Below are 17,349 nucleotides of genomic sequence, written 5' to 3' on the forward strand. Positions count from 1 at the left end.
TGAACTGGGAAGGATCTGGAGATTAATGGGGATGAGTGGAGTAAATCACAGGGATGAAAGAAAAGTCTTTATTGCTGTTTATTGCTAATTGGGGACAGCAATAATAGGTGAAGAATATGATGTACATACAATATATGTGTAGCCCAAGGTCCAGTGTGTTTAGGGTTGCCAGATGGTTTCAACAAAAATACCGGACACACTTGACATTACATCACAATCTACATTACATCTTATTTAGAAAATACTGGAAATTTATATTTTCTCAATTTGTTTCCTGAACAAAAAGCTCAAATATTGGACTGTCCTGTTCAAAACCGGACACCTGGCAACCCTAAATGTGTTTCAGCAGTAGCCTTGGGAACTACAAGTTGTGGACTACAAACTGCAGCATGTTGGGAGAACTTCCTGGTTCCTGCCAGCATGTGCCCTCTGCCCCCAGCAGAGTCTCACAGCAGGGTCTGTGCTAGAAGCAGTGCACCGGCTGCATGCTGAGAGGAGGGGCTGCTGAACTGTGATCCTGTTCTATGTTTTTTTACAGAATAAAGCCTGTTCCTGGTGGTTTGTCTGAGTGGGTCTGCGCGCGTACACACACACACACACACACACACACACACACACACACACACACACACACACACACACACACACACACACACACACACACACACACACACACACACACACACACACACACACACACACACACACACACACACACACACACACACACACACACACACACACCGCAGAGCATACCAAGCAGCCTCAGCCCTAGCCTCCCACAGTGGTGTAAGAAGTCACAAGGCTTCCACTATGCTGAATAACCTCGCACTGGGGTAGCAAACAGGAGGGGTTACAATATGCTATATAAGACAAATTATAAATACATTTGTGACTGCAATTAGAATTTTTTCAGTACAGAAGAGTTGCACACAATGCTAGATTACCACCATATATGTTGCAATTATTGTTCAATGGAGGAAAAAACCCTTTGTGGACACTGAATATATCACAGCTCAAAAACAGCATTATGTATTTTTTAATTCTAAGAAAATTAAGCATTTGAAGTTTTATCTCCTGGTCATCCACTAATTTTTTAAACCAGAGTATCAGACAAATTACTGTTGAAGTCAATCCACTCCCCAAAATACCATTTCACAGAAAACAGTTTCACAGCTATAATGCTAGTTCACTACAGAGCTAATGGTAATTCTTCTCAGAACCCGTTAAATGTGGCTTCATCATGTGTGGGTTTTTTAAATTAACAAAAATATAAATGAGGGAAAATCATATTTATCTAGTTAAAGTGAAGCTTGAAAAACTAATCCAATTAAAAAATGCAGAACAAACAACTTGCCTTCCGGATGCCAAAAGTTTAAAAGCATCTACTTTTTGGCAAATCAACAATAACATCCTGAGAAATGAATGTATTTTTGTAATGAGAAACCAACAAACACAAACAGAGTTTAGGAAGAAGTGGAATGACACCCACCACATCTGACATAGGACAAAACCCTACTTCAGTTGAAGGCCTATCAAAATATGAAAGCAAATGTCATGGAAACAGAAGCACTCTCCATGGTAACATCATCTCTGGTATAGCAGCTAACCACTCTAATTCTTAACATGCTCCAAGATAAAGTATTAGCTTAATTCCAGTTTTCATTCTACAGTCTATCTGTAACATTCAAAATATCTAGCTGTTGTAAAGATTTAATATAAATATTAATATTTCATAAGTATGCAACATTAAAACCAAAGCTGAGTGTAAAGGCAAATAGATTAACTGAAGCAATGCAAAATTGAGCAAAACAACCTAAGTGAAAAACAAGAGACCAACAGAAACAAAACTGTATTACAGTACAACTTTTTCCCACCAAATTCTCTGTTATGAGTAGCAAGATATGTTTAGCTGTCCTGTACTGCAAACAGAGTATTTGATCTAGTGTAGAAAAGGTACAATGCACAATTATAGCTAACCAAAATCCTGCAATTTTACTTGGTACAGAATAAGGGATTGTAAATTTGAATCCATCACTTAAAAGTAACCAAGGGGTAGTCGAGTTAGTCTATACAGGATAAACTTAAAAAATAGAAAATAGTCTGGTAGCACTTTAAAGACTAACAAAACATGTACAGGCAGTCCCCGAGTTACGCGGATCCGACTTATGTCGGATCCGCAGTTACGAACGGGGCCCTCCCTCTCCCTGGTCTCCAGCAGACCAGGGGGACGGGGAGCAAAGCAGAGCAAAGCCGTGGAGCACGCGGGCAGCGGATAGCCCAGATGCGTCTGTGCTGCCCGCGTGTTCCGCCGCTTTGCTCCCCGTCCCCCTGGTCTACAGACCAGGGGGACGGGGAGCAAAGCAGAGCAAAGCGGCGGAGCCCGAGGGCAGCAGGACAGCCACGGCGCGTCTGGGCTGTCCCGCTGCCCCCGTGCTCCGCGGCTTTGCTACGAACGCCTGTGGTACAGCAGCTGTGGCGCTGCCGGTTGGTCCCGTAGCGCCGCTCTGGGCGCTACGGGACCAACCCGGCAGCACCCCAGCTACTCTGCCCCAGGCGTCCTGATTCAGCCACTGCTGGTCAGTTTCAGCAGCAGCTGAATCAGGACGCCTGGGGCAGAGCAGCTTGGGTGCTGCTGGGTTGGTCCAGTGGCGCCGAGGAGCGGCGGCGTTACTGGACCAACCCGGCAGCACCCCAGCTGCTCTGCCCCAGGTGTCCCCAAGTCAGCCGCTGCTGAAACTGACCAGTGGCTGACTACAGGAAGCCCCTGCCCTGGGCTTCCTGGAATCAGCCGCTGATCAGTTTCAGCAGCAGCTGACTTGGGGATGCCTGGGGTTCTTAAGTTGAATCTGTATGTAAGTCAGAACTGGCGTCCAGATTCAGCCGCTGTTGAAACTGATCAGTTTCAGCAGCGGCTGAATCTGGACGCCAGTTCCGACTTACATACAGATTCAACTTAAGAACAAACCTACAGTCCCTATCTTGTACGTAACCCGGGGACTGCCTGTATATGGTATCACGAGCTTTTGTGGGCACAGCCCACTTCTTCAGATGACCGTTTTTTTATTTTGGTTCTGGACATACAACACTCCAGTCATCTGAAGTGGGCTGTGCCCACGAAAGATCATGATACCATCTACATGTTTTGTTAGTCTTTAAAGTGCTACCAATCTATTCGTTGTTTTTTTAAGTTTAAAAGTAACCAACCTTAAATGGCAACTGTCTTGGCATTCACTACTATAATGAATGAAAACTGTTTGTAGTATTCTTCCTTTCTCTAGAGTATACTATACAAGGAACAGTAAATGGATCATTTTTAAGAATGGTTGTTCCAATTCTTCCCAGAAAAAAGCTTGCTATTTTTCTTTTGAAAAAAAATCAAAGATTTTACAAAATGAAATAATGATTTCGTTCATATTCATTTATTCCTCAAACATAAATAGACACTGTTTGTCCAAAATGAAAGGTGTACAAATTCTGTTAGTAAACTCCAACATAATACCAGTTGGGTCTATAACACTTTGGACTCTGACCTGGGATACATGTTTTAGCCATCTGAAACTTTAATAAATTATGAATAAATTAATCTAAATGTGCTGAAAAAATTACTCAACTGATATTAAGATGGGTGGGGACAAGATTGAACATCTGCCCTTGTTTTCTGTGATTTCATTTCCATCATTTTACATCATTTTGATATCTCAAAATGTTACATCATCTCTTTTGCAAACAGATTTGGGATAGAAGTCTGGACCTTCATATTTTTAAATGCTATAACACAAGGAGCAAATTCAGGATTATTTATTTTAATTTTTCTGATGTGGCCTTACCCAAAGAAAATATCTAGCTCTGTGGGCTAAATTTGTTTTTTTTTAAATGTTTTTCTTTTTCTTCCACTGTGCACCAGGGGGAATCAATGGCATCAATCCACTTTTTTTCAATCAACCTTACACTCAAGATGGTGGAATTTTTGTACATCCACAATACATTTTAGGATTGTTAGTTGTTAGATCCTTTTCAAAATGGCTTAATATGGCGCTGAATATCTATCTATCAGGAACCTGGGATAATTTTACTTACACATTTTTCATATTTTCCCTTTTTTATTGATTGCTTGAGCAAATAAATACTTCATTGTCGTTTTTCTATGCTCTGTTGAACAGCCTCGTCAACAAATTAGATAATTTCATTTCAGACAGTAGCACTAAGCAGAAAACATTTCTCTTGCACATACTTCAGTGATTATGGATCAGCTTTTATGCTTGAACAACTATTTTACATTAACATCAACTTTTAAGTCTTCTAGTTTTTTCTCCTACTGCTTCACTTGTGGGATCAAGTAAATTATCTAGAGGTGTATATTCAAAACAAATGCTTTCATTATTTCTTTAAATTGCTCAATATTAGCTCCTCGAAAATGCTGACTGACAAAAAAAGTCTTAGACCTTTTATTGATCTTTGCCATTTTTAGGCATCAAGATCTCTCAGAAAGCTACAGAATGATGTTGGAAATGTGTTGCTGGCATAGAACAGGAAATAAAATTACTGTGGATATGTTTTGATGAAATAAGAACAAATCATTAATGTTCTGATCTACTTGGCAGATGTAACAAAGAAAACAAAGAGTTTATGTCAACAAACACTTAGAACAAATTTAAACATTTTTTGTGAGAAATCCTCACAATGGTGTTTGGTAACTACTAAAAAACCAGGCATCTGTATGCGGTACTTTACCAGCTCATTGTTTCTCATTCCAAGTGAATTCAACACTGAAGATGGAAGAATGCAAAGTAAGCCAGCCATCCAGCTCTACACAGACCATATCTTCAGATATCCTGCCTCACAACAGCAGCTAGCTGTGCAAAAAGTACTAAACACACTCAATTGTTTGGTGGAGGGAGCAATCTTCTGAAAACAATCCAGCTTCACAACACTTTTCTTAGTCATTTGCATCTACCATGAAGTCTATTTACAATGTACTACTGATATGTTGGATTGCTGCATAAAGTACATCAGCAAAATGAAGATCAATTTACATATTAACATTCGGATATAAATCATTAGCTTTTATCAATAGCTAAGTGAAAAAATAGTTTCATGAAAAAATCTTTGTGCGAACTTTGAAGTCTCAAGATGCTAATTTAGTAGTAGGAATCTATCAGCTCTATTATGACCAGCTTCTGGGAGAAGAAAACTCTGTAAGATTCCTTTTGCAGATAATTTCCGCAAATCATTCAATTTGAGTGGAGAAGGGGAGATTAATGATTCAGGATGATACAGGATATGCTAGTTATTCCACTGTTAATCTGAGAATGGAGGAGAGCTGATGTACATTTTTCAGTTCAATTCTAAGTTCTCCTCCTCTTCTCTCCTACCCTCCACCTTCCATACCTAAGAAAGATCTGTGAATGATCTTGGATAGGTAGGGGCAGAGCCATGGAAACACCTGATCATTTCATTGTAGTATGCATATGTGAAGGGCTGGGAGAAGATCTACCTTACTGTGAAGATCCAAACGTTAGACATGTCATCCAGTGAAAAATCTAGTGAAAAATTCCCACTAATTCAAAGTGGCCATGAACTTGCTTTGTTCAGCAATGGAAGATGCGTACACTTACAGCATGTGCCCCTCTCCTAGCACTGTGTGGAAAACCAGCCCCTGGTTAGATTATTTCCTCAGCAACAGCCTGGCTGGCAGGCTCCCTTCCTTTCCCCACTGCCTTTGTCTGGGCTGTCTGATTTAGGGTGCTGGCCAGGAACAGCCATGCCTTACATGTGCCAAAGCCCTACAGAGCACTGAAATGGGGAAGCTTCTCCATCCTTCAGCTAAGCTCTGAAGTGGTGGAAAGGAAGCCATTTCCAGCCTGTTTGCACCCAGACCTTGTAGGTCCCCAGGTAGGGTTGCTTAGCACCATCTTTACATACTGCCCCCTGCCCTAGGTCCTGCCCTCAGGGCGTGTGGCACTGCTCTGTCCCCCAGGCACCCTTCTGAGCCACTTCTCTGCCCAGGTTCGTTGAAGCCCCTACAGCCAGATCCCCTGGGCTCTGGTGCTCAAAGCATCTTTAGAGCTTAACCCCTTCTTACTCTCATAGTAGCTAGGGACAGGAGACAGTTGGGTTATGTCAGTGGCAGCTTGGAAGTGTTAGCTGCCCCTCTACACTGTGCAGGCAGGAAGGGACAAGCTGCTCCTAGACATAGGGGAGTGGGGGAGGAGGCAGGAAGAAATGATCCCTGGAAAAATATGGGCCAGATCATTGCTACCCATACCATCCTCTGCCACCCCCCTTTTTGATGGAAACAGTTCCCATTCCTTCCCCTTCAGCACAGTGCCGAACACCTGCTGCTTGCCACATTCAGAATCCTGACACCAATCTGGGGCGGTAGACCCTGCATGTCCCTACATGTTGCCTGTAGAAGACACAGTTCCAGGTACCTGGAGAGGCTAGTCCATCCTGGGGACCCTGCCAGGCATGGAGGGTGGAGAGCACAGGTATGGAGGGTTGGATCAGGTCAGTCCTCCTCTCCCCCCACCGCCATGTACGAGATGTATGTGAATGTGTGTGTGTCACCTCTCCCTATGCAAACCTTAAAGGTAAGACGGTAAATAAAAAGACTCCAGCTACACAGTATGTCTTTTTAACAGCAGCTTGATGTTAATTTGATAATATGTACTGCACAGTTCTGAATAACTGTCATTGAACTCGCTTGAAAACGAGTATTTACCAGGTGTCCCATATTTAGCACAGGATAATATGGTCACCCTATACATATAATAGCTCAGTGTGAGGAATGCTGCTTTACACACAGATCACTGTCACAGGCATATTTGTTAAGGCTAATCCATGTTTTGGTGTTCTCAGCTGAAAACCATGCCTTCTGACTCACTGAACTTTGGGCTACTAATATGTAAAAACATGCACAATTATCAGATGGCATTAGGCCTGCATAACAAGTTCCTTGGAGTTTCACACTAAGAAATGGGTACTACATATCCAATTGAAATCAGTAGTCTGCATGGGACTGGCATTTTATTTAAGAAAGCCTCCTGTATTCAAACACAACCCAGGACTCCTTACATTTGACGACATTTACAGTGGTGACAGGCTGAACTAGTGTACCCTGCAGGATGTGTCAGATGACATCTACCCAGCCTGCTGCATTAAGGTCAACAGAAAACCTTTAGGATGTCTACTGCTGATATACAGGAAACCCTCGCCATTTGTGAATGCTGGGAGCCTTGGCTCCTGACCCCCATGGTGAGCTCATTGCGGCAGCTGGCAGTTATGGGGAACTCCACAGCTGCAGCTCTGGGCAGCCATAAGGAACTTACTGCAGCTGCCAGGAACTACGAGGAACTCACTATGGCTCCTGGCAGCTGCGGCAAACTCACCATGGGACCACAAATAGCAGGGGTCTCCTGTTTGTAGAAAATACATAATGGCTGTCAGCAATCCCACGTCAGACAACAGTTGCAGAGGATGACTAAACTGAATATCAAAGTTCTAGACCAAATTTGGGGATTTGCCATGAGTAGGTGACAAACAAGCAAAGGGAATTCAGTGCCCTAGAAATGATGAACTTTAAATAGCTTACACCATAAGTGAAGAACAGATGTAGTAGAATTGACACATTTATTAGGGAACTGAACAGCAGTGACATCTCTGCAGGCAGATGTAGGAAATCAGGTTAAACAAGAAGTTCAAGTTGGGTAAACAGCACATACATTTGCACTTCAAAATGTAACAGTAGCAAGAATGATAGCAGAAAATGAACCTGTAGAAAATTTAGGCAGGGAGAATCTAAATAAAAGTGATGTGATTTTCTGAGATGGCAAACATCCTCTGTGTTCAATGACGTCAAAGGGAGTTACACGTGTTCGCCACACCTGAACAATCAAACTGCATGTATTTTAGTGCCTAACTACAGAATCTGGTCCCTAGCTTTTGGTGGGCAAAACATGAACCTTGATTAAAAATCAAAACCAAAATCTGAAGAGGTATGATAAAATAATCCCCTCAAAATGGCAAAGACAATCCTAAAATCCCATCTAAGTTATGGCCTGAATAGTCATAAAAAAATCCTTAAGGTACACTGTGCCTTATTAAAATAATTTTTGACTATCCATAAAGTATATTATTGGATTGTCCAATTGAGAGACAATTAGCAATTTGAGAATAGAATTGCTGGGAAACCTGCTCTAGAAAATGAGAAAGATAGATAGTCATTCATGACCAGAAAATACTGTTATAAAGGTCAGTTGCAGTGCCCACAGCAATGTGAAAGATACATGTTGGCACAGCAGATGCCATTTTGTCTAGTAACAGATTTAGTCACAACTATTCTTCATGTGGGGAAATGCTCTCCTCCCTTCACAAATAATTTCTGCTTGTGAAGTCCATATGAAGCCAGCTGGAAATAATAAGGAATAGGTGCAGGGACTACTGGGAAATGACAAAACAAAGCATATTTGTATAGAAAATAATGTATATAAAAGTTTAAATATTTGATAGTCCCCTTTCCCTCACTTTCAGTGCAGGGACTGTGTCTATTTATGTCTGTAAACCACTTGGCACTATCAGTGCTCTGTAATAGAAGAAATAATAGTGCAACTCTCCCTCCCCACACACATACTCAGTACAGTAGACTGTGATAGCATAGTTTCAGACTTACAGGATTTAAGTTGTTGGCAAATGTTATCCAACTACCAAAGCAGTTTTCAAAAGACATATTGAGCCAAACACTGAAACTAGCAATGAGTTCTTATGAAGTGGTTGACGTGAAATTGGCATTGTTTGATGACACAAAACATGACCTTTTGTAGCCATTTCACGCAATGGCAGCCTTTTGTGATTTGAGATGAAGTTTTTATAATAAAAGATGATGAAAATCTGATCATTATAGTGCCAACAATTAATAGGTAATCAAGTATTCCAGGTGACCAGTGATATTGTCACGAGGGTGGATCAATTTTTTGTATTAAACACATGAAATGTTACCTTGAAATGAAAATATTAATTGCTTATTTATTTTCTTTCAAATGATTTTTTCTCTTGTTGGTGCTGCATAGAGAAAAAAGTTGTGAGGCTGAAAGGATTCAAGGACATTTTGAGAGCTTATTTTGGACAATGGAGCCAGTTTACTGTACGAGATAAAATGCTTTCTTATCTTAGGCTTGGGCTAATCTAGGAGTTTAGGGTGAATTTAAGCTTCATTAGGTTGATTTTATAAAAATGAATCCACATCACCAACCCTGTTACACTAACTTTAAGGGCTGTTAAAAGTTGATTTCAATACTCCTCCTTTTCGTGAGGAGAAACAGTAAATTCAATCTTGCCTGCTGCCATGCCTGGATCCTCTCCTGCTTGCAGAGTCCTATGGGAATAGAAAGTGGCATTCTCCCAGCAAATGGGGGGGGAGGAAGGGGCTGCCAAACACACAATCACCATGTGGGAGCCTGCTCTGCCTCAGTGCCCTCGTGAATCCCTGCCATGTCACCATACCCAGACCCCTTACCATCCAAAGACTTATCAGTATCCATGTGAGGCCCTACCCTGAAAGGAAAGTTGCAAATGCAGATGCTTGCCTAGCTGAGGGAACTGCTATTTGTGGGCACCATGTCACATTTGTTTCCCAGGTGGAATCAAAAGATTGAGCCCCAACCTGTTCTTTACCATGCCTGCCACCAAACGGAGTTCAGCTGCTCCCTTAAGATCTCTATGGTGTACCTGATGCATAGTGGGTCTTTAAAATCATAATTTTGGCCTTGTACATAACACAAGTATTGTTTTAAACAGATGTTCTTTTATGCTAAGAGATTACATTCTGCATTCTACAATTTATCTCCTGTAAAATTTGCCCATCACTTTTTTCGATAACAGTGAGCCTGTTGTCTACTCCCCTCAGTGTGCTTTCCTTATCGTGCTGGTGTCTGGCTGTGCTACTCATAATTAGTGTCTAGGTCAGTGTTCCCCAAATGGTGTTCTGCGGAACCCCGGGATTCCGTGCAGGGCTGGTACTAACCAATTGGGAGCCCTGGGTGACCACTCAGTTTCAAAAGAAATAAAGAAAAAAAGGAAAAGGAAAAGCATCGGGGACTAACCAGGGAAACCCGGGGGGAGGATTTGGGAGGTCAGGCCGAAATGCAATAGCAGCCCACCCCTAAGACAGGCTCTGTCGGTGGCCTCCAAAGACCATTATTGGCATTTCAATGTCTCTAATGTTAATTTTCTGGTCTGGGAAGAAAGTTCTATCTTGCATCTTTCTGAAGCGACAGGAGTTTCTGAAAACATGTGTCATGCACTTTTTCAGACCATCCTATGCTGATGTCGTTGAAACAGCCCTTGTAGTCCACCAGGGCCTGCAACACCAGTAAGAAGTACCCTCACAGTTTATAGGCTCTTTGGCAAGGTGGTCAGATGGCAAGACAGATGGAATGCAAATTCCCTATTGCCCCAATACAGTTAGGGAAACCCATCACGGCAAAGCCCTTTGCTATATCCTGTACATTTCCCACAGTCACTAACTTTCATAGCACAAGGGTTGCCATTGCTACTCTGATCACAGCAGCCCCCCAATGTAAATTGATTCCCAACTGACCAGTAGTTGTCTGGAATTGCAAGCTTCCACAGGGTTACTGTTGCTTCCACAGGGTTACTGTCACTCGCTTCTCCACTGTGAGAAAGTTTTGCAGCTACAGCTGATCACTCCATAGGTGCAAAACTATGTGGCCACATCAATTTGCGCTTGTCTGGTGCTCATCTCATGGCACAGAACCAGAGTTCCACTGTGTCAACAGGACTGACTGCTGCTAGTATCTGCTGATTGCTTCACTCAAGTGTTTCATATATGTCTGTGTTCATGGTCTCCTCACATTCTTTCTCGCTATGGTGGATCCTAGCTTGGCTCTTGACATACCACACACTGCATAAGAAGTGAGGTGTTTGCTACGATTACTGTAAACCTTTGCAGCTGAATGGGATGCATGCTTGCCCTGGTATGGTGTCTGCAGGATAACCAAGGAAAAAAGGCTGTGAAAAGATTATTTGCTATTGCTTTCAAGCAGAGAAAGAGAGATGAGATTAGTGTTGACCTTAATAAATATGATCTAACCTCACAAGGGAGGGGAGATGATCTCTTGTGAGTTTCAGCAGCAGCCTGTCACCTGCGGATCTACCCGTTCCCACCCCCCCTCCGCCTTAGGCAGTAGAGAGGAAAGGTAGATTGCGAGCCTGTTGCCTGGGCAGTGTAATTGACTAGAACATCTTGAAACAGCTGCCTGCCTCTCCCTCCCTCTCTGGTTCTACAGCTTGCAGGCTTTGCCTCCCTGCAGCAGGGAGGGAGGATTTGGCACACCCCCTCCCCTGCCGACTCCTACCTTCCCCTGCCCCCCCCCCCCCTCCAGGCAGTAGAGAGAAAAGGTAGATTGAAAGCCTGTCGCCTGTGGATCTAGCCTGGGGCAGTGAAATTAACTAGAACTTCCCGAACGGGGCTGCCTGCCTCTTGCCCACTCTCCGGTTCTGCCCCTTGCAGGCTTTGCCTCCCTGCAACAGGAGGGAGGGTTTAGCCGCGCCCCCCCCCCCCCCCCCCCCGCCGCGGCCCCAGGCAGTAGAGGGGAAAGGTAGTTTGAGAGCCTGTTGATGCAGCAGCAGCAGTGTAATTGACTAGAACTTCTTGAAGCGGCTGCCTGCCTCTCTCCTCCTCTCTGCTTCCGCGGCTCGCAGGCTTTGCCTTCTTCTAAAATGGCGGAGGGTTCGGCCCTTGTGGCACTGTTCCCCTCCGACAAGACCCGCCCCTGCCAGAGTACCTCCTGATAGTCCAGCATTTCTGATAATCCGGCACCACCTGGGTCCCAAAGGTGCCAGATTATCGGAAGTCTACTGTATATAGTTAATACACTGGTGCTTAGAGAGAAATGAATTACCTACAGAAAGAAAACAGACTTTACCATGCAGAATTGATATCCTAAAGGTGGTCAGAAAAAAAAGTTTTTCCATCTGAATTTGACAATTCATTGAAATTAAATCATTTTGCAGAGACTGATTTCAATCAGACAGGTAGACTGCCTACGGCTGGCTCTCCAAAAAGCCTATTTGGAGGTCTTCCCCAGAGCTGGTACTTCATTCCTTTTCATACAGTATTTCAAATGTTTTGGTTTCCATTCAGAATCAGAACTGAACCAAATTTTAAACAGAATATCTTTCTCCACCCAGCTCTATTCTCTTGCCCACTCTCCGGTTCTGCCCCTTCTCTATTCTCAACATTAACATCAGTGTTTCCTGAAACTAGTAGCAGTGTATACACATTCATAAGATTACATCCCTAGTATCTAATAAAGAACCCATCAATTACCTTTCAATAGAAAGAACTCTTCCCCAAGTGAACAGGAACTAACAAGAACAATTTTGGCCAAAAAAACACAAACAAAAACCCAACCAACTGCACACCACCAAATTACCCCAGAATCAATCCCAGAACTAGTGCATGAGCTAGCAAAATGGGAGTTTGAGAGGGATATTGGCTGATGAACAAGGAATGAGCTGTGTATTAATGGGGGCAGGGATGACCTCTGAGAGAAGGGCTTACTGAGAAAGTAGGGCAATGAGCTAGTTATCTTAGGTTCCTGTACACAAATGCAAGAAACCTGGGTGTTGGGACTAAAACAGTTCAGTTAAAACTATTCAAAATGAAGGCAGTGAACTTTTGACCCAAGGACTCCATTTTGATCAGAATGCCTGTCAGCAGCTGGAGATTCTGAACTGTGCTGGCTCTTACCAGCCAGGACTGATTTTCAGAACATGTCATCAGATGTTGCATGCCACAGAAGCGATTTAAGGCCCTGTGCAGCTGCTGAGGGGGTGGTTTCTTCCATCTATGCTCCTGTCAGCATCAGACCACAGCTATGATGAGGAAGGGAGAAGAGTTACCATCAATGATCAGTGATCCACCATCACAGAAGTTCTTCGCTGGGATCTCTCTGGAGCTCCTCCCTGAGAGCTTTCAATTAGCTCAAGGGTTGTAAGTCCCAGGCCTCAGCAGTACAGCAACATCCAGCCTAATACCACCAGCAGCTCTGCATGTAACAGGGGTTTACTTTCCTGTCTTCTCTTCTTTTCCTTCTGACCAACGGGAACATTTGGGCCCAGGCTTCATGCCTCCCTGATGAAATCCCTACAGGTATATACTGTTATTTAGTCACAGTTGAATAAGGCTGTTTACCATCATTTGTGTTATTGTTTTAGTTCTAATATGAAATCCCCATTTTTCCCAGTTATTGTAATTTAATTCCCTAATACATCTGTTATCTTATTTTAGTGTCTCCCTCTTTATTTATACATCACACTGAAAGAGTGCACTGAAGGATTACTCCAACCAGTGATAGATTCAGAGGATACAGGCCCCTTTTCCTGCAACAGGGACCTCCCCTGATATAAGGGGTCACTTTTTAATCTCTATTTTCTTAGTTGCTCTTGCCCCTAGGTAACATGGGAAACAAACAAGAAGAATTCGAATTCCTGGCACAATCGAGGAACTAAGATATGAAAGGATATAAATTGTTCAGGAAGGACAGGTGGGGGAGTAAAAGTGGAGGAGTTGCACTGTATGTAAGAGAGCTGAACATTTGCTCAGAGCTCCACCATGAAACTGGAGAAAATCTGTTGAGAGCCTTTGGGTTACGATTAGAGGCGAGAACAATAGGAGTGATGTCAAGATGGGCATCTGCTACAGATCACCAGACCAGGAGGATGAGGTAAATGAGGCATTCTTTGAAGAACTAACAGTTTTCTAGATCACAAGCCCTGATTCTCATGGGGGACTTCAGTCACCCTGACATCTGCTGGGAGTGTGATATAGCAGTGCATAGGCAACCCAGGACATTTTTGGACAGTGTTGAGGAAAAGTTTCTGTTGTAAGTGCTGGAGGAACCATCCAGAGAGTCATGCTCCTTTTGACCTACTACTCACAAATGTGGAAGAATTGATAGAGGAAGTAGTAATAGGGAGCAACCATGGCAGCAATGATCATGAAATGGTTGAGTTCAGGATACAGAGAAAAGGAAGAAAGGAGAGCAGCAGAATATGGACCCTGGATTTCAGAAAAGCAGACACTGACTCCCTCAGATATTGGATAGGCAGGATCCCCTGGAGGTTAATAAGAGGGAGAAAGGGATGGAAAGCTGGCTGTATTTTAAAGAAGCCTTATTAATGGTGCAGAAATAAGCCATCCCATGTGAAGAAGGAATAGCAAATACAGCAGGCAAGCAACTTGGCTTAACATACATTTGTGATGAGTTTAAATACAAAAAGGAAGCTTACAAGTAGGAGGAATGTGGAAAGATGTCTAGCAAGGAATATAAAAAAACATTGCTTGAGCTTTCAGGGATGTAATCAGGAAGGTCAAGCACCACTGGAGACGCAGCTAGAGAGGAATGTGAAGGATAAAGAGAAGAGTTTCTACAAATATTTAGCAACAAGGTGCTTAGGGAATGGGGGACACTTACTGAAGGGAGAAGGCAACTTACTGACAGATGATGTAGAAAAAGGTGAAGTACTCAATGCTTATTTTACTGCTCTGGGCAGAACAGTATGGAAAGCAGGTGAGCAGTCCTCAGTGGTGAAAGAACAGGCTAAGAACTGTTTAGAAAATCTGGACATACACAAGTCCATGAGGCCAAATCTAATGCATCCAATGGTGCCACAAGAGTTGGCTGATGTGATTTGCAGAGCCATTAGTGCAGAGCCATCAGCCATTATCTTTGAAAACTCATGGCAGTTGGGGAAGGTCCTGGACAATTGGAAAAAGGCAAATGTAGTGCCATCTTTAAAAATGGGAAGGAGAACTGGGGAACTACAGATTGGGGAAACTTAGTCCCTGGAAAAATCATGGAGTAGGTCCCCAAGGAATCCATTTTGAAACACTTGGAGGAGAGGAAGGGGATCAGGAACAGTTAACATGGATTCACCAAAGGCTAGTCATGTCTGATGAACCTAATTGCCTTCTATAATAAGATAAAGGGTTCTATGGATATGAGGAAAGCAGTGGAAGTAATATGCTTTGTCTTTAGCAAATCTTTTTTGCTTTCTTGACAACAAGTTAAACTATGGGATGGATCAAATGGACTATAAAATGGACAGAAAGCTGGGCAGATTGTTGCACTTAATGGGTAATGAATCAACAACTTGATGTCTAGTTGGCAGCCATAATCAAGCAGAGTGCCTCATGGGGCTTGTTTTGTTTAACATCTTTGTTAATGATCAGGATGATGGGATGGCCTACACACGAGTTCACAGATCCCACAAAGCTGAGGGGAGTGGTAGATATGATGGAGGTTTGGGGCAGCATCCAAAGTGATCTAGACAAATTGCAGGCTTGGACCAAAAGAAATCTCATTCGGTTCAACAAGGACAAGTGCAGAGTCCTGCACTTAGGATGGAAGAATCCCATACATTGCTACAGGCTTTGGACTGCTGGGCTAAGCAGCAGTTCTAAAAGACACAGACCTGGGGATTACAGTACACTAGAAGATGGATATGCTTCAACAAAGTGAGCCCATGTTGCCACAAAGAGATTTTGGAACAAATTGACAAACTAAATAGTAATGTTACCAGAAACAGATAGCATTTTCATAAGAGTTCTAAAAGAACTCAAATGTGAAAATGCAGACTTGCTATTTGTGGTTTGTAACTTATCCTTTAAATCAGCTTCTGTACCAAGTGACTGAAAGATAACATAATTGGTTGCAAAAGGGTTAACATGGTTTTTGTAAAGAAAAATCATGCCTCACCAATGTACTAGATTTCAATTAGCCTCATTAACACAGGCACTATAATTAACAGGGCTTTTTTTCCTTTTCCCTCTCCCTACTTTTTCTTTTACATATTCTGAGGGTCTCCATTTTTTTCTCCACTCAAACTCATCTGAAAAAGTAGGTTTTGCCCATGAAAGCTCATGATACTATATATAATTTGTTAGCCTCTAAGGCGCCACAGGACTATTCGTTATTAAAGTTACAAAGTAATACAGCTACCCATCTGAGACTTTTGATAAAGTTAATGTAATCTGAACAAACTCTTCAATTCAATATCCGTTTTTGCCATTATTGTACATTTTAATAATATTTTGTGGTGAATTTTGTTCTAAAGTTTCAGTTTAGTAGACTTAAAAAATTTACAATTCTGCCACAAAGAAACAAAAAAGGCCAAGTCAGTCACTTGTTTGTGTTTAGCTGCTGCAGAAATGGGAGAGAATAGCACAGGTTAGTCCTAATTCTAGAGCTGGTCTGACATCAACACTAATGCTTACAAATAAGATAAACAGTTCTCTTTGCCTTGTGGCTGGATGGAAAGACACTGTTTACCAAAATGGAAAGAGATCATATTCAAAAATTGTTATGTAGTTGCTTTCAAAAGTGATTTATTTTAATACTTAAGAAAACATACTAGCATTTCATCAAATCATTTCTATGAACTTACATTGTATGGAAAACTAGAAGATTTACCTGGCATTGCTCAGATACTTCAGGACAGGAGGCTGGAGGTGCGTGGGGTGCTGGAGTCAGGACAAGGTTGTGGGGTGCAAACCAATGTAAGTGGTTTGGGAGATGTAGGTGGACTCAAGGGGGGGATTAGGAGTTAGGAGTCAGAGCAGGAGATGGGGGTGTCCAGCAATCGATCCGGGAGCTGGCCCGAGGTGGCAGGGGCCACCCTGGCTGGCCTGCCAGCAGCTCTGCTCCCTGTGACCTGCTCAGGGTGGCAGGGTCTGTTCTGCCCGGCAAGCCAGTGGCCTTGCTTCCCAGGGCTGGCCTAGGATGGTGGGGTTTGTGCTGCCTACCCCTGGACTAGCCCAGGGCTGTGAGGATGGTGGAGATGTGCTTGCTTGCTGTTCCTCTGTGGTCATTCTGAAGTATAAATGTCCTGGCAATCACAGTCCTCCCTTCCCATTTGATGAAAAACAAATCACATTCCACACACCTCCCATTGGCCTGGTATAACCAACCCTTGACCTTGCTTTAAGTTATAAGAGGAAGCTGCATACCAAATTTGGTGGTCCTAGCTCTTAACATTTAGGAGGCATTCTTGAACAAACGGTTCCATAGATGGACAGAGAGAGAGAGAGACACACAAACCCTCTCAAATATATAGTAGATTAGTAAGCCAGCTGCAGTCCTCGTAGGCGGGTGTGGGAAGTATGCCATTACTTCCCTTTTCCAGTCTAAGCACTAGCCATTAGTATTTATTTGCTTGTTGTTAAGGATAGTTATCTCATAGATTCACCTGTATTTCTATTAGGCAGTTTTTTGATGCACCCAATCTTTACACTTTGTTCTTAGAGAGTATTCACACACATACCAT

The 17,349-nt window shown here is 42.8% G+C and overlaps 1 protein-coding gene across 5 annotated transcripts in view; it reads right to left on the minus strand.

Annotated features, from left to right (window-relative positions):
- Window positions 1-17,349, minus strand: part of RNGTT (RNA guanylyltransferase and 5'-phosphatase) — a 433,610-nt gene that overhangs the window by 131,531 nt on the left and 284,730 nt on the right. The window lies entirely within an intron of this gene.

Source organism: Pelodiscus sinensis, chromosome 3 (assembly GCF_052426305.1).
Source record: "Pelodiscus sinensis isolate ZL-2025 chromosome 3, ASM5242630v1, whole genome shotgun sequence".
NCBI lineage: Eukaryota > Metazoa > Chordata > Testudines > Trionychidae > Pelodiscus > Pelodiscus sinensis.